This window comes from Stegodyphus dumicola, chromosome 7 (genome assembly GCF_044657685.1).
Source record: "Stegodyphus dumicola isolate Sdum_Otavi_A_Nest chromosome 7, ASM4465768v1".
Lineage (NCBI taxonomy): Eukaryota > Metazoa > Arthropoda > Arachnida > Araneae > Eresidae > Stegodyphus > Stegodyphus dumicola.
Window position 1 is genome coordinate 114,552,226 of NC_140774.1, and position 27,876 is coordinate 114,580,101.

The 27,876-nt window shown below is 32.2% G+C and overlaps 1 protein-coding gene and 1 non-coding gene across 3 annotated transcripts in view; one reads left to right on the top strand and one right to left on the bottom strand.

Moving 5' to 3' along the window:
* LOC118183119 (teneurin-a-like) overlaps nucleotides 1–27,876 on the bottom strand; it is a 1,514,249-nt gene that overhangs the window by 1,380,076 nt on the left and 106,297 nt on the right. The gene's annotated exons all lie outside the window — the stretch shown is intronic.
* Nucleotides 25,907–25,979, top strand: TRNAI-GAU (transfer RNA isoleucine (anticodon GAU)). Its single transcript has one exon. It is a non-coding gene; the product is annotated as a tRNA-Ile (tRNA).

Consider the following 27,876-nt stretch of genomic DNA (forward strand, 5'->3'; position numbering starts at 1 on the left):
CCTTGAAACATTTTAGGTATGCTAGGCTTCGTATATAATGTGAGGGATACTTTAGAAAAATGATTCTATTTGCTATATTACAACTAATACTATATTCAAAATTTATCCCCTTTCTATTTTTATACGTTTACCTTACCAGTGTAATTAAGAAAATACGTTTCTAAATCTTTTATAGAATTCAAAATTTCCCTTATGTGCGGTGATAAACCGATTAGAATAAGGGTTGTTATTGGAATAAAACACAATTGATGGATGAATACTTTGTATATCCTGACAGTTTATTTCAAGTGCAATCAACAAGCGCTCTACGTTCAACAGCTCTGTTTTTCAAAACGACAGTAATACATTCGCATCCATCTAAAATGCCTTTTAGCACTTTTTATAGAAATCGCGTTACAGCCAGCTATCGATCAAAAATTAAATATTTATAGCCCTAAATCAATATTCGCTGAGTAATTTCTTATTTCATTACAACAGTGAACAATCCCTTGGAATTATGCATATCAATCAGCAATGTGAAGTACGGGTTTCAACCCCTTTCATTATCACTGAGATTAAGGGGCGATAATTCATTATGATGAAAGGGTGAAATAAATTTCGACTAAGCTGTTTTCATCTGTAATTCTGAAAGGGTTTCCCCTTTTAAAGCCTTTTAATATTATGAGATATTATTTATTTAAAATCCTAAACAGAATATAATGTTTTTGAAACTTTTACTGAGAAATGGGCAGCATTAAAAGCTTGGAGAAAACGTGCATACAATGTTATAGTTGCAGGCATGAAATTTTAATAAATTACTCAGAAATAATTTTTAATTTTAAGCCGTAAAATATTTCATTTTATATGCATATTTCCGGTTATTTTAAAGGTTGTTTTTAAAGAACTTTTAGAAGTTTTGCCGATGTTACAATGATATTTTTGAAACTACCAGCATTATCTCTAATAACTCTTTAGTAGTCATTTATTTATAAATTTACGTAGGATGTATTTGTAAGTTTTTATCACATTGTTCCGTTCTTATAATGCCAGGTATGAAGTTAAAAGGAGAGCTATACTTGAAAGCAACTCGCCTTGCTCTCTAAATAGTACTTCTCAGTAAAAGAGTCGAACGTTTAGTACATAATCTTTTGAGAACATTATATAGATTTCCATTTATATTCATAATATTAGGCGAAGATAATCATTATATGCATATGTTTGTAATTTTGGGTAATTAAGTACTGTAATACATATTTAGGTAAAATAACTGAAAATCCCCTCCCGTGCCTTTGTACCTATAAGGCTTTTATTAAGCATGAATCTAACATAAGTATGTTTTAAAAATGTTTTAATATTTAAAAAAATATTACCCTTTCCTTTTTTATTAATTTATACATTTCTGCAACCTATGGGTTATGCAGGGTTTCAGTAAAACTCACGTTTTGGATTTTAAATAAATCCATGAATGCTCCACAGTTTCCAAAACTGATTTAAATTGTTATATTTCATTTCCCCTCCACTGGTTCACTAGTTGGTAATGCTTAAAATGTTTGCAAACAGAAACAAATGCTAAAACATAATGTAGTCAGGCACATTATGTTTTAGGATTTGTTTCTGTTTACAAGCATTTTTTAAGCATTACCAACTAAATATCAAAACCAAGATATAATTTTAGTTCTTTATTAGAAAAGCACTGCATTCCGTTTATAAGGTATTTTTTTCCTTCTTTCCACGTGCCTTCGTGGTGTAAGACGAAGCACGCTAGACGTGTACTTGACCTGTCCGGAGTTCAAACATCAACAACGGCATTGCAAATTTCTTCAAGTTCTTGACGTAGAAAAAATTTTACAAGATTTTGTCCTTTTTGAGTTCCTTCGTGGTGTAACTAGAAACACGGTTGATACGTATTCGGGATGTCTGGAGTTCGAATCTCAGCGAAGGCACTGCACATTTTTCACGTTCTTCCTTCGATATAACCCAAGACTCTTCACACTTTTCGTTTATTAGTCTTATTCTAAAAGTTACATTAAACAGAAGCATAATGGCATCAAAATCGCAAAACATTAACCTTCTTTTGAGTAACATCAATTAATAAATATGAAAGCAGCAAAAGAAATATGCTTATTTCTCATTATTATTCCCGATTCCTGTTTTCAAACTTGTTCTGATAGTAGCCATAAATTATCCTCCTTTTTTTCATAAATTCATAAATGTCTGCAGTTCATTGTAGTTATTCCATCACACATTTATATACATTTCTTATTATCACACCATTTTAATAACTAGAGTTTTTAGCATACCTGATTTAATGTAGTTTGTTATTTGCGTACTCCAAAAGCTTGAAAATGAAGACTGGTCAAACAAGTACTAGAGTTTAACACTAATTTTAGAAATGTTTTATATTGATTCACAGATAAGATTATTTGATAAAAGGAAAGATTAGAATTGAACTTAATATCATCGGCAGAGCTACTTGCTGTTATTAACCATTAGTGAACCAGCGTAGGGGATTTAAAATCCAGTGAGTTAAATTGCGTTTACTAAAATAATTTATTTTTGGAAATTAAATTATTTTAGTAGAAGTGGAATTCGATCAGAGTTAATTACGAGTTTATTCTAAGTTCAGTTTAATTTTAGTTTATTAAAGCAAAAGCTATTAGCTCTAGCTCTGTTTTTTGTTACCAAGAAAGATTATGAGCTATGATATTTACTTTGGCATGTTGAAAATATTCCAATACCTAACGTTTTATAAGTGTAATTTGAGATTAATACCTAAGCGTTAGGTATGCGAAGGAGTTCTTCAAAAGATTTACAGTAAAGCTGAAAGGTAGTTAAACAGGATCAGGAGACTTCATATGCTAGCTATGCTAGCTTACGTAAGTTTATAATTGTAACTCAGCACTTTTAATAAACATAATGATCTTTACTAATGATCATGATCAAAGTGCACTTCCAAAGTGAATTTAGTTTGTGAGCCAAATATACATTCTGTTATGAAAAAAAGGAGCAGCAATGCATAATGGTGTTGGTGTATTTCAGTTATGGCAAAGCCCTCGAGGGCTATCTGCCTAAGGGAAGGGATGCCTTCGTGAAGGACTTTTTAACGTTCGTATACACGTTACACATGGGGAAAAAAACGAAAACGCCCATGCAGCCAGCCCTTTCGCGGGATTCGAACTTCGGACCGAACTACCAGTGTTCAGCGACTTTACAGCTTGGCCGCAGGTGGGCCCGATGCATGATGAATAGAAAATATAAATATGTACATTGATTTTGAAAACGTGATATTGAAACCAACAGATGAAGCTATGCATTTCTAATTCAGATGTTCAAATCATCCAGTAAGCAAGATAATAAAATAATTTGCATTCAAGAAAATTCACCATTTTGATTTGTAACTGTATTACATAGCATGAGAAAATTATAACTTTGATAATCATCTCACGGCATGGCAGTAGATTGATTTTATCAGCATGATGTTAGAACATGGAATCTATTTCCTCTGCTACTTACATTTCTTTTCCAGGTGATGTTTTGATCTTTTCATATTCTGAAAACCGAATCCGTGCCAAATTTCCAAACGCGTTTTATTTGAAACAAAGATTTTGGAGATTCGCAGTTTTGTCGATTCGCAGTTTTGTCGATTTATTTTATAATTTATTGATCTGTAAATTTTTTATTTGACGAGGGAATGACGCAAATGAATGCAAATTTTATAACTATGCATCATACGATTATGTACTTTTAATAAGGTATTCATCATTACTCTGCTCTTTGAATCACAGCAATCTTTCTTACGATTAGTTGAAACTATACGTAAGAACATCGAACTCTATTACAGTGGATTGTAATTTTATATTTAGTCTCAAATTCCAACTTAACATACAATGTTCATTTAGTCATATTTTCCTTATTTACTTCTGTCTTATATTTTCTGAATTACGAGATCAATCAATTTTTCTTAGAAGTTATGAATCTGTAATAACAGTGGGGTCACTCAGTTTAGGGCCTGTGTAGTATGTTTGTCTACAGAATTTATTTAGGAGAATTATTCTTGAATTTCAAGCTTTTTAAGTTATTTTTAATTCTGAAAGGTTTTAAACAGAAGTTCCTTCTTTTCCATTACATCTAACTGTTTCTATCTCTTCATTATTCTAAAATGTTCGATCAACAATTTTTTTTTTTATTTTTATCTACAAATTACTTAATTGTGATACCATAAGTTACAGCATCGTTACATTAAAAATTAATGAAGCTAATTTACCTTTACAACATATAGAATTTACATCATTTCAGGTTAATCAAATCATTTGCTTTCTGTGATCAATTCTCCTAAAATAATGCAGACTATTACTATGAAAATAATTGTATAGTCTCTCAGCTTATAAAGATTACATATTTTTTGAGTATCTTTACAGAATTCAAGTAATGAAATAAGGTAAAATAAAGATAAATCGCCACTGCTTATACAGACACGGATTATACGAACACATGCTGAACAATATGTTCATGCAGTTTAAAATTGTTTTAAAATGTCCAATTAAAATAATGAGCCTCATTTTTTTTTTATTGAGGCTTTGTATTTTGTGCACAATGAAAGTATTGAAAAATATGTCAGAAGTAAAAAATATGTCGGGTTGAAAAATATGTCAGCGGTTTAATCTACATTCCCAAGTAATTAATTAGGAAAGTGTTGTTACAATTATATGTGTACATGTAGGCCTTAACGTGACAGCAGTCAATATTATTATTCGAATTTCTGAATGCAAGCCCATTTACATACAAGAATCATGAAAGATACATCATTTATTGTGATCAACAAATCAGTTAATGTTATCAAAGCATTATAAAAAAAATTTCAAATAAAATAAAGCCCCCAAATGACGTCGAAATATAGTACAGAAATCGCCAAATGAATGATTAAGTCGCCATACAGACTGAGTGTAATTTAAAGCAATCATGTCGAACAAAAAAAAAAAAAATCAAATAAAATAAAGCCACCAAATGACGTCGAAATATAGTACAGAAATCGCCAAATGAATGATTAAGTCGCCATACAGACTGAGTGTAATTTAAAGCAATCATGTCGAACAAAAAAAAAAAAAATTCAAATAAAATAAAGCCACCAAATGACGTCGAAATATAGTACAGAAATCGCCAAATGAATGATTAAGTCGCCATACAGACTGAGTGTAATTTAAAGCAATCATGTCGAACAAAAAAAAAAAAAATTTCAAATAAAATAAAGCCACCAAATGACGTCGAAATATAGTACAGAAATCGCCAAATGAATGATTAAGTCGCCATACAGACTGAGTGTAATTTAAAGCAATCATGTCGAACAAAAAAAAAAAAAACGCTTACCAAATTTTACGAAGATCAACTGGACTTCAGAATTAGCGAATATCGAATCAGTTTCCTTGATGATCTTATTATTCACATTAAAGTACTCTGCAATTGCTTTATACTTTTCTATGAATATTCTGTTCTAGAAAACGCTAATTTTGTATCCTGTTTAGGGATTTTAATCATGAACTCCAGGAAAAGGCATAGTGATCTAAAAGATAAAGTCGACATTTTATATCACTATGACCAATTCCTAAAAAAAAGTCAGAGAAATATTGCTTTTAATTTTTCAGTTTTTTTTTATGCTAATTTTGGGAGGAGGATGCCTTAACGAGTATAAAGATTAGGGTTACAGCATTTATCAAATAATTTGCAGAAACATTATTAGTGTAAACAGTTTATAAGTGAACTTTCGCGTAACAATTGCAGACAATTATTAATTACTTTTGTCCTAATTAAAATGCTGTGAAAGCAAGTACTTATATTTTTCTTCTAATTGCATTCGTATTAAATAAGCTAATTCCATTGATATTTTGTAGGACACTTTTATCATCTTATTAAAACAATGGTGGAAAATTGTAATTACAAAAAATAAAGCGACGTCCTCTGTAATTTCATCAGCTTCACAAGAAAAAGTAATGCCTTTCCAGATTTGCAAAAGCTCTACTCATGAAGCCTTGAATCCTCCACCAGGAAGTTTAAATTCCGTATAGTAGTTTCATAATGTGAAATTTTGTTGAAGGTTATTCACATAATATGAAGACAAATGTATCATTTCATAAAGAAACGAAAGCAAATATAAATAAAATGGAAATTAAATGGACGTATACATTTAAAATACGCGTATTAGAAACGCATTTGTTTGCAACATACTTAACAAGAGAATTTTCTTTAACAAAAAGAGAACAATCTGTGCTCGCATGTTTGGACCTTTAATTAGCAAGATGAAACTTTTGTGCATTAATGGTATATTAAAATCTTGTGATATTTCAATAAAACCGTACATTTTGTAAATGCTTTCAAAATACAAGTACATGCTAAATTATACGTAGTAAAGAATTATTAATTTATTATTTTAAAGATAAATCAAGGTTAATAGTTTCGCTTGGAAAGTATGAAAATATCGAGGTAATATCACATTATATAAGCAAGTAAAAACATCATCGGATGGCACATGATTAGACTGTCAGAAGCGATTAGTCCATTATACTGCTCTGAAACAGTCCCTCCTCCATTAAAAGTACACAATTATAGGTGGATTAAACACGTCTTGTAAAATTTCGTTTTCATATAATACTTTTCCTTCAAAAATATCGTTCACATTTACGAAGAGCTGTAGTTAAATTTCTCTTACATAAATTATGTTAAAGAAATCTCGAATAAAAAATGAGCATCGGTTGCTCAATAGGATCATAATTCTCTTGTAGAATATATAAAATAAACTGACTTTAGACTGCACATTTTATAGTAACTTACAGTGCCTTTTAAATATGAACTCATGTACCAGATGACAGGAAAGATACTGATTATTTGAGAAGTCAAACAACAAGAATCAGAGTAAATATTACGGTTTCTTGTTGTTTGACTTTCCCGATAAACATTATTATATAAACCTAAATGATAGAAAAGATACTGCTCAATCATAAACAGAGCTTTATAGCCCTCAGCTTTCATGAATGCAAAGATATTATGAAAAGGCTATCTCAATAAATTAATTTATTAATATTTTTTCAGAAATCTGAGCATGGGGATTCATTCTCAATCAATTTAAAATGTGATAAATGGTAGAATAAATTACAGACTAAAACAAGTTCAGTAGCTGCTCGGACAAATGTGTACGTATATAGTTAATTCGCTATAATAGTAATTAATTATTAGAAGCTTTTTTTAGTCACCAGGTATTTTTTTCTAAATATATGCAGTTATAGATCTAAGGGTAGAATGTTAACATAGTCTATTACATCTATTTGAAAAATATTTTATGCATGTTGTTTGTAAAAGTTACATACGAAGTAAGATTTCTATATTACAAATATTGTAAAGAATAGTGGTGATAATTATGATAGATACTGAACCATAAACATGAAAGTGTCAAACTATGTTATGAAATATGTTTTCAGTACTTGGCAAGGCCACGGGGACCACTGATATTTCCTTCATAGTGCAGAGAAAGAAATATCTGCACAATTTCATGACAGCGCATCATAAAACAGATATCGAAGATTAATAATAGAAAGGAAAAATAAAATAAAGTGCCTCTTGAAGTCTTCGGGGACCTTAGCGAAACCCTCCAAACATCCATTACCTATCTTTTAAGAGATTAGCCGGGCATCATTTTCCATCCTTACTTTTCCAACCTCCTTAATGGAAGGAAGTGTCGATCTTTTGATCCGGCACAAATCTTGGCCCGGACTCAAGAATACCAGATTTACTGCCCAGTCTTTAGAGCAAGAGTGGCTTGAAATCCATTTCTAGATTGCAGAAGGTCAAACTGTTCCTTATGTGGGTTCTTAATTGAGACAGTAATTACATAACTACTTCGGAATATTCAGAATTGCTGGATATGAAAATATTTAACTAAAACGTGATAAAACAATCTAAAAAGCTTTCTTGTTTACAACATTTATGTAACAAACTTTAATCTAAATATGCTAAAAACACTAAAACGAAATTATAATTTATGGAGAACTCCGCCGGATAATCGGAATCATAATATCAATTCATTATAGTTTATTAACACATCATTATTTACCGCTTAGGAGTACAACATCGGAAAAAATGTTATTATTAAACAAAATATGAATTTCTACCTTTCTCAGAGAAAAGCGGTGAAACGGAGAAAGGAAAAAAAAAAAAAAGAAAGAAAGAAGATGAGCGAAAACAATTTTAATGTGATTTTACAAACTATAAATTTGTATGCATTAAAATTACACACACTTTTAAACGCTTGTATTAGGTCCAATCCTAAGAAGTACAGTATCCCTAACTAAAAAGTATAAATATAAGGGGTATGCTTATAATTATAAATTAAGTGAATTCAAAATATACCCTAGTAAACTACCATTCACTAGTTTTAGTGCCTAGCATTTAATTAAGGTATCATCAGTTAAAGTAATTGGAGTGACATTTAATTTAAGAGCGTTAACTTTGGTATAGTTATGTAATAACTGTGAAAGTTTCGAGAATAACAATAAACTAAAAAAGAATCTTGCAAAAATCAACAAGTTCAAACTTAGTCGTCTTTATGCCGTAACCATTTAAAGGGATGACTGTGAAGGGAGCGTGAGGTCAATTTAGTCAGTTAAATGCTTCCTTAGTGTTGTCGTTAAGTAGAAAATATTCAAGTACTAGTAAAACTGAAATAAAAAATCTGATGTGTACAACACATGACTTCCTTGTATTGATATATTAAATTATACGCATTTTTCTTGCATTTCATTTAAACTTATTGGATTGAATTAAATCTACTTCGCCGACAGCGCATAAACCACAATAGAATAAATGCATTCTTTAAAATTCGCTCTAGTATTTGGTTACCATAGCGACACTCTGGCGCTAGATTCACTTAACAGTATTAATAATTATATAACAGTTAACTTAGTTTCCGTTATATAATTATTATATAAGTTAAAAAATTATATAACGGAAACTAAGTTAACTGTTATATAATCCAATAATTATATAACAGTTAACGTATATATTTCGTTCATATTATAACTCATAATGCATAAAATTTATATCATTTAAAGAATATAATTATCTAATCGTTGCCACATGTTCTATTCAAATACTATGAGCTAGAATGATGTATAAAAGAAATTCAGCAAACAAAACAAAAAAGAAACAGTTTTTCACAGACGATTGAGTATTTCTCATTTAATTAATTCAGTTCTCACTTCGCGAGAAGGCAAAAATACATAAAAACTCAAAATATCTATATTAAAAATTACGAAGTAAATTTCAAACACTTATTTCCTCGAAAAAATTCCAGAAAAAATTAAGCATGATTTAATTGGCAATAATAAATGAAGGCGTTATCTTTGTTGTTGCGAAGCTAAGTTTCTCTAGATTGGCAACAAATCCACTAGTCTCCTGTTTCAAATGTAAACATCAATGGCCGCCATTAAAAACAGGCTTAGCGGCAATTAAACAACTTTAAAATTCCTGATAATTCTAAACATATTGCACAGAGATTTACTAAAGGCATAAAATCCTTAACCGGAAGATACAAACAACATAATTTAACCATTTTTAAAGCACAAACTGTACAATTTACAAAAATATAAGAGCAAAGAAACTGAGATTACTGAGCCGGGTAACAGAGTGAATATATATATAAATATATCTATATACGTTTGGTGCGGCCGATTGCAACCAAAATACAAGGTGCACGTCTATATGTTATAGCAGTCCTATATACAAAATTTCAACGTTCTGAGGCTACTCGTTTCTGAGTTATGCGAGATACATACGTACGCACGCTCGTACGTACATACGTTCGTACAAACGCCACGAAAAATTCTCTTCAGAATTAATTTTAAAGCAGTTTTATAATTTTTTTGAAGGAAAAGAGTATTTTATTCTGTCCTTACGTACAGATATCACACGAAAACATCGTTAAATTGCATTCGATAGCGGTCAAAATGTATATTTTCGTTGAAATATGCTGCCTGACACTTTTCGCGATTACAATACTTCCTTTTTACTTCGTACAAGAAAGTAAAAACATGCAAGTCTCAATTATTCCTTTTTACGCTAGGGAAGGGTAAAAATGAATAATTGAGACCACGTATTTATGTTTTTTCTTCAGATCCCCTTTAAAGGGTTCATTGAGAATGTCATCGGAGTGATATTGTGAAATGGAAATCTTAATAAGAGTTTTCGAAAATTTCGAGAATAAGACTAAGTTACTTGTGGATAAAAATGACTCTGTGTTCAAATGTTAGTTTGGGCTTACGCCTTTTTACTTCCTTGTACGAAGTAAAAAGGAAGTATTGTAATCGCGAAAAGCTTCAGGCAGCATATTTCAACAAAAATATCCACTTTGACCGCTTTCGAATGCAATTTAACTATGTTTTTGTGTGATATCTGTACGTAAGGACAGAATAAAAGACTCTTTTCCTCCAAAAAAACTAAAAAACTGCTTTAAAATGAATTCTGAAGAGAATTTTTCGTGGCGTTTGTACGAACGTATGTACGTACGTATCTCGCATAACTCAAAAGCGAGTAGCCTCAGAACGTTGAAATTTTGTATATAAGACTACTATAACATGTAGATGTGCACCTCGTATTTTAGTTTCAATCGGCCGCGCCAAACGTATATAAATATATTTATAAATATATCCACCCTGTTACCCGGCTCAGTAATCTCAGTTTCTTTACTTTTATATGTTTGTAAATTGTACAATATTTGCTTTAAAAATGATTTAATTATGTTGTTTTTATCTTCCGGTTAAGGGTTTTATGCCTTTAGTAAATCTGTATGCAATATTTTTAGAATTATGAACAATTTTAAAATTGTTTAAGTGCCGTTAAGCCTAATTTGATGGCGGCCATTGCTCTTATTTACATTTGAAACAGCTGAGTAGCGGTTTTATTGCCAATCTAGAGAAACTTAGCTTCGCAACAACAAAGATAACGCCTTCATTTATTATTTAAATCCTGCTTAATAATTTCTGGAATTTTTTCGAGGAAATAAGCGTTTAAGATTTACTTCGTAATTTTTAATACAGATATTTTGACTTTATATGTATTTCTGCCTTGTCGTGCAGTCAGAACTGAATTAATTGAAAGAGAAATACTCAATCGTCTGTGAAAAACTGTTTCTTTTTTGTTTTGTTTGCTTAATTTCTTTTACACATCGTTCTAGCTTTATTATAGTATTTGAATAAAACATGTGGCAACGATAAGATAATTCTTTAAATAATATAAATTTTGTGCATTTTGAGTTATAATATGAACGAAATATAATACTGTTAACAAATTAATGTTAAGTAAACCTAGCGCAAATGTTAAGTAAACCTAGCGCCAGAATGTCGCTATGGTAAAGAAAGTGAATTTTAAAAAATGCATTTATTCTATTGTGGTTTATGCGCCGTCGGCGAAGTAGGTTTAATTCAATCTAATAAGTTTAAATGAAATGCAAGGAAAAATACGTATAATTGAATATTCCGTACGAGGAAGTCATGTGGTGTACACATCAGATTTTTAGTATTTTCAAATATAATCCCCGATATTTATGGAATAAAGGCATTTGTTTACCTAAAGGTATGGTAAAAATGGAACTCGAGAAAAACTTTATTCATAATAGCTTAACATTTAGACATATTAGGCAATATGTTAAATATTTTGCAGTAAATTGTATATTTTGTAATTTTATGCAATAATTATACCTCATGCTTTTATAGTAATCATCATAATATTTTATACTAAGCAAAATACCTAAGATATTTGCATTCAAATCTGAAATTTCATTTAATCTATAACAATAAATTGCATTTAAACATAGGTAAAACGAAGTCTCAGTTTAACATTTATTTTAAAAAGGCGATCAGACACAGATGCTTCTATTTCAGGGGCAAAAACAGTTTTGAAAATGGAAGAAGCGACAAGCGTATTTACATCGAAGGCAATATTTATAGGGGAAAATAGGAATGAAGACTCAAAATAATGATTTAGATTACTGAAGACGTCAGAAAGGACTGGATTGGAATTATTGTCGTTAACGAAAGAAGATAACTTTTTGTGAATGCACAAATATTCAAGAACATCCATTTCACACAGCGCGGACACTTTATAGATTACGTTTGGAGAACCAAAGTAAACATTTCTAAAACTATTTCACCAAAATGTGTCCAACTATAATAAACTATCAAAGATATGATTCTTTCTTCCCGAACATAGGGTTCGTGGCTCTCGTATGGAAATTTATTGCTAATACGCCGATGCATGACTCGGAGTATTAATACGCCGATGCATGACTCGGAGTATTGATACGCCGATGCATGAGTAGGAGTATTAATACGCCGATGTATGACAAACAACATTGACAAGACATGCTACAAATTCAAAAAAATTAAAATCAGACACGGGAACTTTAAAATTTAAACAATGAATCTTATTGATCAGTGAGAAATGGACCTCAAATATGAAGTTGTGGAGAATCGGAGCGATTTGTAACCAAAAGAGAGATGAAATGGAATAATAAAAAGGGTTTTATTTTATTTCTAGTAGCGAAATTGCAAGATGAAATTTTTTAAAGATTTTATCCATAACTATGAGAGAAATTTCTCTATCATTTGCAACCGATTTCAAATAATAATTGTTGAATTTATGAGAGAATGGTTTTGGAAAAAGAAATTTTAGAACACGAGGAGATCATAAATCAAAAATCTGGATCCTCGATTAATATTCAATTGAGAATCGACATCGAACAGTCTTAAAATTAGCAATCGTTTAGATAAATTATATAGGGGGTATACCTATATGCCAGAAAACAGGTATGTGTTTTATAATTAAAGTTCCATTTTATGTGTATTTTCAAACTAAGATTATCTTGAATCTGTGTGCATTTATCTGGTTATTATACAGAATAGCCAATTTCGGCAAAATTTTAAAAACATTACTGGAATTTCAGGTAGCAGATTTTAGTATTTATAACTTTGAATTTTTGACTAAGATGCAGTCCGGTAAGTTCAGATTGTTTTAGAATTTACCTGGGAGAACGCGCTCTCATATGAGTCACACGATGGGTCCTGACGCTGGGTCCAAAAGACCCGAATCGTGTTTTTTGTAGGAAATATTATAAATCTTCAGATAAAGTGTTAATAAAATAAATGCCATTAATAAATTTTAGGATCAAATTTAAAAACTATGCACATTAAAATTTTTAATTTCTTCAAATGCTCTTATGAAACAAAATTTCTTAAAGGAATAGATATTCGTAATATATACTAGCATAGGAAAAACCAATAGTATACATTTACTTTGTATGGATTCTTATTTTCTTTATTAGTACTGTAGACACAGAAAACAAATGCAAAAGCAAAAGTAGCAGCACATTGAAAAAGTGTTTTCCCGTTTTCCAAATACAAATATGCTTCACATTCGGCCAACCGTACGTTCGCTTTTCTGTGCTTTCTCGCTGGGCAAACACTGCACTTTTTCCCTTTACTGTTTTCTTTCTTTTTTCGCTTACGATATTTTTTCCAATAAAACAACTGATGTGATTCTCACTATCGTTTTCAGAATGTATATCACTGCCTGAATTAGTATCATGTGAACTAAAAATTCATAATCACTTCCATCCTCATGTTTTTCAATACATTCTTCGCCAGTTGTTACATCTAATAACTTTTGAAAAATTTCTCCGTTGTAAGGTAAATTACTCGATATATTTGCCGCTTTTTGTACTATCAGAAATCAACTATGTAACAGTAACACGGATAGGTGCGCTGGGTCTAAAAGATCCGATGCGATCAAAATCGAGACTCCAAATCAAAATCCCAGCAAAAACGGAAACATCTTTCGGAAACATAAAGAAGTCGACTTAACACACGACTACACCGAACCCTCAACAACTTGAGTAAAAATAGGGAAGCTTTGAGAAATGTTTGTTTAATTGCGCAGATCCATTGGTCCCAGTGCGTGCGCTCGCAAGTGAAATCTGTGTATTTTTAGTCTGGTATGTAAAAACTTCTCGCTGTCGGTCTCAGACGCTTTGCACAGTTATTACCATTTAATCAATATTAACTGAATTCTAAGTTTCCTTATAAATTTACATTTTGATATGGTATTGGAAAAATGTCTCTGAACTGTTCCGCGAAATTGGATCAAAAACGTAACCTTCACGTAAAATATTTTTCACGTGGAACGGTGCAAGAGCAGAATTGTTAATAAGCCTGTTTGCAAAATTCTTTGTTGATTTAAGCAAGGAAAACACGTTCGTTTTTGCGCAATATCTATGTCGAATAGCTCATATTAGCTTGCAGTAGATTACCATATACTAGATACAGGTATTTTGCTGTTATTATAATAAAAATAACTAGCGTACAATTTGCTCCATTTAAGAACTTGCTGTACTTCATCTTACCTATATTATTTAGAAACAGTTCTATTTTTATCTTCTTACCAGATAAGATAAAATTGTTCATTGTGGAATATCAGATACTTTATCTATACAACAAATAACAATTTAACCACGATTACTAATTAATACTACACCTAGATACATTACCAAGATAATTTACCAAGTAAACTAAGTGGATTCCATCTAGGTGGCAACTTCTATGATTTAATTAGGCCTGAGGATCACTGTTAAATGAGACCTATCGAGCAGAGAAAGACAGCATGCCATCCTAATACAATGTTATGATGTACCGCCAAACAATGATAGAAAAATGAAATTACCGCATAATAATATTTAAACATATTTATCACAAAGTCACCTGAAAATCGCTGAGTTGAATGGTTTGTAATGCTCAATTTTTCTCATAATAATTCTAAAATTCAGTTGCTGAATTTTTCGAAATGTTTAGTTATAACAAATCTAACTTTTGATATTAAATTAATGAATTTTTCAAACATTATTTTTTACTTTAAATGCATAATACGGTATTATGATAAAAATTATAAGTTTTTAACACATTTAGAAATTGACATAATTTGTGCTGAAATGGTTTTGTTACTTTAAGAGATATATTTTAAGAAATAGTCAGCAGTGTAAAAGAATTTGCTGAGTAGCACTTAACTTAAAATTTAACTTTTGAGTCTTCCTTCTCCGCCTTTTGTTTGTTTGAGAAACGTCCTTTTCTGAAGCTATACAATAGAGTCAGTACTCTAGTTTCAGCAACATACGAAGGTTCTTCTAAAACGCAATGAAGTTTCTATCAAAGTACAATGAAATATTTTTATGATTAACTCACTTACTTATAAACAAATGTTGGAATAGTTCTCTAACGGAAGAATACAATTTATTTCCATGTTTTATTTCCTAAATTTTTTATTTAAATATTCACTCAGGCTTAAAATATTTCACAGTCTTTGAAAACCTTACATTGTATCTTATAGAATGTAGACGATACGAGCTTTCTGAAACTGTAATTTATTTCTTGATATTGTAAATAATATTATATTATGCACTAAATTTAAGCAGCTAACATAATAATAAAAATTAAATTCAAATATCACACAATTAAAGTTTTTATTTGCAAATAAAAATGTAAATCGGACAATAAGAAACTTTTTTGCAAATTTTGTAAAATCAGTTGTTAACATCTAAGGTCAAATGCTATTATTTTCTTGCTCAAAAGAAAGTATTTTTTCTGAAGAGATAAGGTGTCTCATTTACGACTTTGACTGCATTTATTAGATGCATGTTAAAGTAAATGTTTCTTTTTATCTAAAAAAATAAAAAGTGAGAAGATGACATTTTTTTGGATGCACATAATATACTGCAGAGATATATTTTATGCAGCTTTCAAATACTGAGCTATAAAAATCAGCCTGAACTTCCTTTTTCGTTATTTTTGTTCCGCTATAGTATTTTCTTTGATAAGTCTAAAACCCTAACACATGTAAAGCGAATTATCGCTATGTTTGAAAGTAACTACAGAAACTTGGAAAGGTTTAAAATAAACTTTTTGATTTAAAACTGAACTTTGAACACAAATGCACATTCTTGTACTAACAAAGGGAGTTACTACGCTTGACAATACAACTGAAGTAAAGTGGAATTCCATTTTAAAAAGTAGAATAGTTGTCATAGATCACACAATAATATTTTAAATCTAAGCTGGCTCTGAACTTCTGACCGGCGTATGAAATTTGGCAGTGATAACGCCAAGCCGAATAATTACCCACTTATCACATCTGGCAGAACTAATGTAATGTGCCCATGAAAGGCAGAAACACTCTTTGTCTTACAGTCGAAAACATCAGATTAAATACTATCTAGCTAATTTGCATTCTGGTGAGGAAACGGAAAGGAGGTGAGGCACAACAACAATATTGTTATTAGTAAAGGTTAAAGTCATGAATAAGTGGTTAGTTTTAAATAATAATCTCAAAGTGTTATATTAAAATTCCTGTTTATGGAGAAGTCTGAGGAAAGTCTGCATAACACCTATAACTTTGAAATGGCAAATCATAAATTCACGGGATTAAGGCATACCGGTACTGTAAAATGACAGTTCCCAGTCGATTGAAAGTTAATATAACATTCCTGTAGGCTAGAATATTAATTTTAGAAACTAGGAAACATTAGAGATAAGTAAAAGCTTTCAATAAGAAAATGACAATATTTATTTATTTATTCATATTAATAATGTTTTACTGTCAGCCCACATTAATCCCATAGTGCTGTGACCCACCGTTGGAGCGTTAAATTAGGTATGCTGACTTTTCACTGAGCTCTGTATATTATAAACACGTTCTAAATGTTAATCACATTCACTTGATTCAATACCGTATAAATACATCTCGAATTTACTTGAAAACAAGGAACATAATGTTTCTTTCCCGTGCAAAAACGAATAAGTGAAAAATATTTCTATATTGAATTGAAATGAAATTAAAAATTACTAATATTTATTATTAATTCATTTTTACTCTAGCTCATTAATTTCGTGAAATTCAAGATTGGTTAAATATATCCGAGTCAATTGGTCTTAAAATCAAATCCAATTTTTCTCTGTAACTTCCTAATTACAAACGTTACAACACAAAAATAGTTAATGCTCCAATTTCCAATTTCCTTTATACAGTTTCTGATTACATACCTCACCAACAAATTGCGAAACTGTCTCGAACCTATAACAGCAATAATCTCGGAATTCGATTATCTGCAGCATCGAATTTCTTCACTGAAAAATTGGCGACACATGGCATGCACCATTTTACCAGTAACCAGTCGCGAACTGCTCACAGCAATTATCAGTAATAGAGGGGAGAAGTATTGATTTATTTTTTGGCTACTTCTATCTTTGCCGAACCACCTGCTTTGCAACCTTCCACTGTCCTAGGCCTATCTGAATCCTGAATAAACTGTCGAGGATTTCATATGAAGCATGAAGAATCGCTCATGAATTTGAGATGATATTCCTCCCTTCGTGTATAACTGCCTTTATCGGAGAGTGATTTGAGGTGCTTAGCTATCCGTTGTTTTGTGCTCCAAATAAAAATATCTGAAGCCCGTTATTAATAGAAAAAGAGTTGAACAATGCTTCAATGAATATCACAGTTTTGCAAATGTTTTCATCTTCCTCTCTTTCAATAAACAAAACTTCAATAGTTTTCTTCTTGAAAAGGATATAAAACAAGCGGAGTAAATTTGAATAATAGTAGGAAAAGAATTTTGACTTAATCGTAAAAAAGGAATTATAAAATTTCACTTAAGTTCAATAAAATAATTAAGTTTGATAAAATATCAGCACAGCGGTAAGATTTAAAAAATAGTTAAATTTTAACGTATTTATTTACTCAAATTTAGTTTTAATTACCATACTGTTGTAGCATAAGAAAGCCTCATATATAATTTGACCTTGAATTTCAGAAGGTATTTTACAACTAGTTTAGGTACATTATATACAGCAAAGTAACTTGAAAGTTAGCTGCCTATGGGAAGAGATGTCTTCGTGGAGGATGTTTTAAAAGGAAACTGGCTCACATCCACGTTACTCAGCAGGAACAACACGAAAAGACGTAATGATGCAATCTTTTACATGTTGTAGAGTTTTTACTGAAATGATAATAATGATTATATTTGCGATAATATGAAGAAATTTTGAATTGAGAAATTATTCATCGCGAAAGTTAAGAAATATTTGTAATTAAACAGTAATGTCGCTTATAATACTAAGATATTTCAAACTACAAAAATGCTGCTGTAATTTCAGACTAATACAGAAATTTAATATAATTTTACTACTTTTCAAAACTTTAGAAATTTAACTACTTTTCACATAATTTTGACCCATATTCATATGCTTTAATATTTTTTACGAAAATAAATTCTAAAAGTCAGGGTCGAAATTCTTTATCCATAAGAATATTTACACTTTGAGAATTTCTTAAGATGTTGTTAATAAAATAAAGACTACGAAAACATTTCATGTTGTTCAATCAGTGTTTGCTTAGAAATACGTAAATACATCCCTATACGTTATATTTCTGTCTAAATTAGTTGTTTATCTTTAAGCTACACTTTCACTTTCAGCCTTAAAAAAGCGCGCACATATTTTTGCGCAAATACAGAAACATTTTGTGACAGGTTTATTTAAAAAACATAGCTATGTCTCGGAAGACTGTATAAGATTATTTTTTGAATCCGAACAGTAGAGAAAAGAAAACAATCTATTTTTTTACAGATCTATGATATTCTCTGTACAGCAACTAATACTGTGAAATGTTTTAAAATCTTAATAATCAAATAGATATATTTTAATGCATTAAAATACACTGGTGTGCAAAAATTAAGGAGGAGACGGTTTTTTTCAATATAACTTTGTACAAAAGCTTTCCAAATCAACACATTTAATACCGTAAGATCCCCAATACGTAAGGACATGAGTAATGTAAGCAACACTTACTAAAAGAGAAATCAGAGGGATAAAAAGAAGCTTTATTGAAAAAGTAGCATGGAGCGCAATGCGACTGAAGGCCGAAACATCCCTACGATGGGTGTCACAAGAAACATCCGGTCTTTAATAGGGGATATGATCTCCCCTGACTGCTAGGCAGGTTTCACAGCGTCTGCCCATGCTGAGAATGAGGGTGTTAATGAGTTGTTGAGGCATTGCTGCCCATTCGTCTTGCAGCGCCAATCGAAGCTCCGGAATCGTTACTGGTGGTAAGGTAGGAGCTGCCAAGCGTCTGCCTAGAAAATCCTATACATGCTCGATGGGATTGAGATCCGGAGATCGTGCCGGCCAATCCATACGTTCAATATCCTCACTCTCTAAGAGCTGTTCGGCAGCTACTGTGCGATGACATGGTGCATTGTCGTCCATGAAAAGGAACTGCGGACCCATAGCGCCTCTAAAAGAAGAATCTCGTTACATATGGAAGAAGAATCTCGTTACGATAACGGGTCCCGTTGACTGAACCTGCGTCGAAGATGTGAAGGTCTGTACGACTACCAAGCATGATGCCTCCCCAAACGAGAACACCGCCACCTCCATACCTGTTCCTTTCAATGATGTTCAAGGGATGATTGCGGCTTCCCCGCTCTTTCCAGATGAGTATGCGATGAGAATCGCTACTCAGACTGAATCTGCTCTCATCTGTAAAGAGTACTCGTCCCCATTCATTGTCTCTCCAATTCCGGTGTTCCCGGCACCACAGAGAACGCCTTCTTCGATTGGCAGGCGTTAGAGGTTCACACCGTACAGGGCGTCGTGCAAACAGACCACCACCATGCAGTCTTCTCGCCACGGTAAAACGCGATATCGGTCGTCCAGTCGCCTGTGTCGTGTCTAGCGATTTCTCCCGCTGTCTGCCGCCTGTTTCTTCTGGCCTGTAAGGCAATATACAGGTCATCTGCGGGTGTGGTTCCTCGTGGACGACCACTACTAAACCCCCGGATAGCTGTTCCTGTAGTTTGAAATTGTCTCCAAAGTCGTGAAACGATGCTGTGAGCAATTCCGAACTCTGCAGCCACAGTTGTCACACTGCGGCCTTCCTCCAACTTCCCAATGATTTCACCTCGGGTAAAAGCATCCAGATGTCGTCTACCAGATTGATTATTCGCCATTTCTCGCTGAGGCAGCAACTCGTGTGATTTTAACTGCTATACGGCGTGCAGTCTCTTTGCCAGAAATACTGATCTTACACCGACAACATGCTTTATACTACTCAGACACACCCCCATTACGTCTATCTGCATATCTGCGCATGTGCTACCGTACATCACCTTACTTAATCTCCTGATTGGTCTTTCTGTCCGCTCTGCCTCTTCGTTCAGCTGATATGCTAATTTTTCGACTTCGTCCTTAATTTTTGCACACCAGTGTATATCTATTTGTTTGTACTGAATCATTATGACATTTCTTTTTGCGTAATGTTATCTCAAAAACAAACTTAAGAAATGCGGTGCTTAATAATATTAGGTGTATGAAATTTTTCTTCCATTTCATTAATTTCTTAGAATGGTTTTAGGTCATTCAATGGCTGAGTAGATTAAGCCACTGTACAGTGGTAGCTCGAGCCAGGTTTGAACTCCAGTAAAGGAGCTGGTTGCGTAGAGTATATCATGATCTGTAACGTGCGTACGAATCATTTTTACATTAAAAGGCTTTCCACGTAGACCTTCCTTTTTAAGAAAATAACCCTCAGATTCTTTGTCTCGTTTAATTAATCATTAACATTTGTCTCGACTTTCAAAGTACTAAAATCATACATCCATTTTACTGGTAATAAATATTGTGTAACAGATTTAAGCCACATTGGCTTTCATTAAGGTTAATCCGTACTGCACGTTTGAAATGACATATTTGGCGTCTTTATATGTATCGATTTACAGTATATTCATAAAGTTTGTTTATTCTTATGATTATCATTAATACTACGAATACTCTGAGAAAGTTATATTCTTGATTTATTTATCATTTCGTCTGGTATAATAGCGTGAGGTGTAGATCCTTATTTCTTACGTCAGTGTTATTGTCCAGAAAAATCACTGAAACAGTTACATGGTGTGTAATAAAATGGTAAATTCATTATGTCCCCCCCCTCGAAAGGTTCCTTATGATTTAGGCATTTATAAGGAATTTTCTCATTCCTCGCCACTTACCTTTGTAGTGTTCGGTAATCACTCGGAAATTCCAAGTTCGAATCTTAGTGAGGGCATCTCTGAATCTCTATGTTTCCTCGCTCTTAAAAATCATAACCTTATGGCATAAAATTGTGGTGATCCTAGTTCTTCACCCCTGAATTTGGTAGATGGTCTCTTCCTGCACAATCGCCTCTTAAGTGGGGAAGAATATAAGGAATTTTCTTCTTCATGATGTAATAGGAAGCACGTTTGGATAGCAAACGGAATATCCGGTGTTCGATTCTCGCCAAAAAAACTGCTGATTCTCCATGTCCCTGCTTCAAATAAACACTTAGTCACTCTACAGATTACTAAAAGAGTTATTTAAAAAGCTGAAATGTTACCAAAATATTTTGAAAGCATTAGAAAATTATTAGTAGAATTCTCGTTCCTTAATATGTATTTCTTTATCAGCTTCTTATTTCAAAACTTTCAAATATTTCTATTTTTTGCCTGAAAAACTGATAGCTGTCCAGTTTCTTGTCTTTATACATTGGTGGTTTTTCAAGAATATTAAATCGCCCTAATGGGGTTAAATGCTGTCTTATAGTCTTTTATCTGATGAAAGCAATTTCATTCTTGCGTTTGTTTAAAGTGCACAATTCTACCATCCCTAGAACAAAAACCTTTCCACCAATCTTGACAATTCCCTCTTTAAACTGTAGTTACCTATCAGAACAGTCATTTCTCTCCGCGGTAAGGTACTCCAAGGAGCCATCGAGTCTCTATTCCGATAGTTCCATCTAGTGACGCCCTTAGAATTCCAGAAATAGAAGGATAACACGTGAAACGACTTGGGCACGACAGGGGTTTCACTCCCACAATGGGCGATTTTAAGTGCGGAAGTTCACATCCATTGCAGTCATCCTTTTTCTCTTCCTCTCTCTCTTTCTCTCTCACTGTGGTACTGCTGCACGAACTTATTTTTCTTTTTTCTTCTCTTTCAAGGGTTTCTGGAGGGGTACGGAAGGAATAAATAAGTAAAATGAAGGGATAAAAGAAGGAGAAAAAAAGGGTAAGAAAAGTAAAAAATATACTTTGAGAGTTGGGTGTTTCTTTCGGTGTCCGGTACTTTGTGGCAGTGTTTCAAGTAATCCCGATGCCTATATACGTCGTAAAGGAAAAGGGGTTATCTGGAAATTATTTCGAGGATTTTGGAGATTTTTGATACTTTCATTTGAGATTGTTTACCTGGATTACTTGAGCATTTCTTACAACTAAAGACATTTTTATATGTGACTAAACAATTTTAAGGCATAAAATGATACGCATTAAAATTTTACACTTGATGAAAATCAGATGATTAATTAAACTTTTATTTACTAGTATTATTGAATACTATTTCACTAAATCCAAAGCTTATTATAATATCCATTCCATTAGCGGACTGACTTATCAAAACACTCAGAAGTTACTAAACCTACGTGACTGATTTGCAAGAGATTCTTGAGTGCACATCCATGTTGGGAAGAAATGTTTCACACCAAGATATTCGTGATATTCCGCCTGACATTTTCAAATGGGAGTAACAGTTTAATGATATCATTTGTTCAATCAATATACGGGATATGGAATATACGTAAATTCCAGAAAAGACTGCAAACTATACAAACAGCTTTTTTTCCAGTATAAATGGAAAGCATATAATACAGTGGTGTTTCGGTATACGTCTTTAATCCGTTTTAGATCATTAGACTTACACTAAACGAGTACGTATAGCAAGAAATTAAGAAAACAAATATAAACCATTCTTTTAAAACTTTCTATTTTTTTATTATTTTATCACTATTTAATAGTAAATTTCAAACGCAATGGGTTAATATATGCTGCATATGAATGAAATATTGTACCTAATACTGTACATAAATGTTTTTCTGCTATGCAGGTCAAAAGCCATTTCTCAGCTTGACCTTTAATTTTTGTTTGGTAAAGGATTTTACTTTTTTTGTAATCGCCTTACTCGATTTAATAGCTATCCATAAAGACAGATACCGTCGTTCTGGGTATACGGTATGCAACAGCCATATATCAACTTCCTATTTTTCAAAAATATCTTTTTTTTTCACCACCCTGGTAATGGGATCCTAATAATTTTCTTCGTTATTTGATTCTTTTCATTAACTTTCTTAAGACTCACTGTTAACGAATTTACAAAACTTTTACTCAAAAAGACGCAAAATACCATGAAATTTTAGTTATAATGCTGGTTGTGTGCATAAAAAGTAGCAACGGGCGTACTGACTCTCATGGGTAGGAAGAATAATGCGCGGAGGCACGACTGACCGAATTCGAATTTTATTTCAAACAAACATCCAATACAAAACAAAACTTTTGTGTTCCAAACAGGACGTATACCAAGTTTGACGTACTTCAAAGAGGACGTACACCGAGGTACAAAATTATATCTCTTAAATCAGATTATGCGCTTTACTATGATCATAAACATACACACCCAGACATTTAATTCTTCATTGCATTAAATACAGCAGAAACGTAATTTCTCGTTTCCTATTTTAGGCCGTCACGGACGATATGATGATTAGTGGAAACTGGCTACTCGCCAATGGGCTCAAATTTATCTCTTGAACAAAACACGAGCATTTACGATAGCATTGCTTTTCCGACCCGGAACGCTTTAAATCCGTTTGGCTTAAAATTCTCTCAAAAGGTTGTGGTATAGAAAGAATAAAATGAATCCTCCAGGTTACATTCATTAGAGGAGTTTTCAGCTTAATGAAATTGGAGCACGGTTATCATGTATTTTGCCTCAACGTTATGAGATATTTCATGACTTCGCACGACATGCGGTGTGACTGGAACCACGTCCGGCTAGCATCGAAAGGTCCGGAGATCGAATGACTGAGAGACGTTGGATCGGAGAGGCGAATAACGGAGAGAGATCATTTCCCATGTTTCCTAAACCTATAAAAATCATATGGATTCTACAAACTCGCAATGAAATCATCACGCTAACCTTTCCAAAAATAAAAATTGGAGATGAAGATAAAGATTTTCAAAAATATAAAATTCCAAAAATAAAATTAGAAAATCGATTAATGCAATAAATTAGACCACAAAATATAATTTTAAAAGTTATGAGCTAATTTCTATACTAGCAGCTGTAATACATAATAATAGTGCTTTAACAAACGAAGAAAAGTACAAAATACAATCACCATGCGTGTGCAATATGAGGTGTTTATGCACCTAATTAAAAGCAAACAAATACATAAGAATAAAACAAAAGTTTTCGAAAAGAAGAAAGAAAGGTTAAAATGACAAAAGTAAAACATTTGAGATATTTGTAAAAAAAAAAGTGGGGGGGGGGAATTGTTCCGGATAAAAATATAGAGGAGTTAGGAATCTTTAAATTCAGAGAATGCAACAGCGAAATTAGTTTACTTCAGCCTTGTATTACTTTAATATAATGAAAAAAAAAATAACGATCAATACCTTGCACATTCCGGTGTATGTAAAACAGCTAGTCAACTTAAACTAAGTGAAATCGCTTTAAATGTGAGTTGAAGTTATCATTGTTCAGAAATCTGTAACTGAAAAATTGAATTAAAATATTTAGTTTTAATTCTGTGCGAAACAGAAGGGGAAAAAATTGCTAAGAACATAGAAGACGTCTGATAGAGTTTAATTCCGCTTTTTGAATAGTTTGGTCTAATGTTAACGTAAGTGTTTACAGAAAGATTTTGGAAAACCATATTAGTCGTTACTTGAAGATTTGTTGCTTATATTGTAAGATTTTAAGTTTAATTAACCAATTATTCTGATTTGACACTTTACTGTAATTTTTTTCTGTGGTTCTAATCATAATGCAAATTAGTAGCAGAGTATTCAAACTGAGGATTTGAATGAAGTTGTGTTTCTGGCAGCCTCGAGTGCAATTCACATCCTATCTCCAGCTCTGCCAAAGTTTATTCCAGCTTTTAGCCAGTTTGCTAGTCGACATTAAAAGCGTGCAGTTAATTATTTGAGCTAATTTAAGTAGACTATTTTATATGCAGTCTCAAACTATGTTGCTTGAATTTAAGCTTTCATTTTATGTTATTTTAAACATTCGCTAATGGAGTGTGGGTTAATTCAAAAGTAATGGCTGCTGTTAATTTCAAGAGTAAAATAAAAATATTACTTTAACCTCTGTAAGACTTTCATTCGTTTCATTTGAATTTAGAATGGAGTAGTAATTCGCTCGTCAGTCTAAGGTCTAAAATATATGTATTTAAGCTTCTATACTAACAGAAACCTACAGTTTTGGCAAACAGTCTGCTCTATCTGTTACCGTAAGGTGTACTGAAATCACACTGGAGCAATAGCCCGATTATCATTCTAAGTAACGTCTAAAAGACGCTTATTTTTATATTAGCAGAACACTTCAGTTTTGCCAAACAATCTGCTCTTTCGTTTCTAGAACGGTGTGCTTAATTTATACTGCAGCGAAAATTTGCTTGTCAGTCTACTAGAATCTTAAAGTCATTTAAACTTTTATTTAAATATTTAAACTTTTATTCTAGCAGAAATCTAGAATTTTGCCGAACAAACAGCAATTTCGTTTCCAGAAATTCTGGTCCGGGGAAGGCTTTGCTAATTTTTCAACTCTTCTGCTTCCAAAAATTACCTAATATCTCAACAGTGGCGCCCGAACTAAAAGGGCTGTGGAGGATGATCTTCACACCCAGGTTTTGACGATTGAATTCCCTAAAAACCCCCAATCGCCCTTTAAAAGGGGAAGTAAAGAAAGTATTTTTCCCGCCTTCCTAGCGTGCCTTCGTGGTGTAGTGGTCAGCACACTGAGCCGATATTTCAGAGGTCCGTGGTTCGATTCCCGGCGAAGGCGTTGCTAATTTTTCATCTCTTCTGCTTCCAAAAATTACCTAATGTCTCTACAAGTATACTTCCTAACATCTGATATATCGGTTCAAATTATACTGCATTAATTCTTAAAAGTTTACATTCCATATCTGTACCATCGTTAAATATGATACAAATGAAAAATACACAATTTACATTTTTGCTTCTGTCAGTAAAACAAACGATCGGAAAGTTATTTTAAACAGGGCTATGATATTTTATTATTTCAGTTAATAGGCGAACCGCAAAACGAAAATTAGGGATATCTGAAATCGAAGTTTAGGTACCATTTTTATCATTACGGATATTTTTCTTGCCTTCATTGTTATTTAAAATAAGAAATCCAAGAGAAATAAATCTTGCAAGTACAAAAGAGGCTTCATTATTAATGGTTCGGTAAACATGCACAATTCTAAGCAAAAACCTTTTTCTTAGATTCTTCACACGATATGGACAATGATTTACCTTTTTAAAAAGCGTCCTTAAACTTCACGAATGCATGGCAAGTGAAAGGATTAATAACTTTTCTTAAAGTATATTTATAATATTTAACATTAAATCGAAAGTGTTCAAACTATTCCGTTGATACCAAAAAGGATATTTTGCCTTTTTGATAAACATAATATGCCATTATTTTTAACAAAATTTATCATAAATAATTACCCTCAAATACTTAATTTCTTGCACCATTTCTATTAAGATATTTTCAAAATAGAAATTTCGAGCATTCAGTTCCCTATTTTGGTTTTTAAACCGCTAGAATTAACTTTTAATATGTTATTAACTGTAAACATATAATATCAGGACAGTTTTATCGAGAATATATCAACAGATCTTCAGCGAAAGAAATAATGTCACAACTAGAACTGCCATTATATCCTTATATACGGATAGCACACGGAATACCTTCGCGATGGATACAAGTTTGTACCAGAAGACCCAAAAATTTAAGATCTTTCAAAATCAAGTTCCAGAATGAAAGCTCAGATATAGAATATCGAGGGCATTTTTTTCTAATGTTCAGGAATCGGGAAAATGGCCAAGCGAACGTCTCATTTAAAAACTTTAGCACCATGAAAAATATTATAATGAACTCCTAGAGTAATATAAAGTAATATTTTTCAAGTAAGCAAAATTTGTAATATTTTTCAAGTAAGTCAAATTTGTAAAATGTATCTAATAAGTAAAATGTATAATATATTTTGAGTAAGTTTTGTTTTTTTAAGAAAAGCAAGAATAACAAACCACCAAGCGTTGCCAAAAAGCTCTTTTAAAATCAATAACTACTGCCAATGTATGAATTTTTTCCCTAACATTCTTTTAGTTTGCATCAATTTAGTTTGTACACAACAGACTTTTCCAGTTTTTTTCAAAAACACATAAAATTATTTAAGCATGATATCCTAAGATTATTACTCTTTGCATTTAGTGTACAATTTGCTTTTCTCAGCATCGCGGATATGTGTCAAATTTAGGACAAGTCTGAAATTCTTTTGCATAGAAACATCAGTCTGAAACGAGTTGCATAGTTTTGCTAATATATCGAATATAATAATCTTCGAATATATTTTCCTCCTAAAATTTGAGGTATGGGTTTCGGAAATTTCTTAAACATTCACAGAATTTTCCTTCCCTAACGGGTTCAGAAAACGAGCTTCATTTCAAAACGGATTCGTGCACGTAGCGATTAATTTCGTCTCGCTAATAAAGACAAACCCTAGAAAACTACATGTGAAGGTTATTTCCCTTCTAAACGTTGAATTTTTTGTCAGCCTAATACAAGAACAGACTCAACACAGCGAAGAAAATACGAACTGATATTTATTAAAAAATACGAACGATAAAATACGAACTATTTATTGCTATTTCGGTGAGCCAGTTGC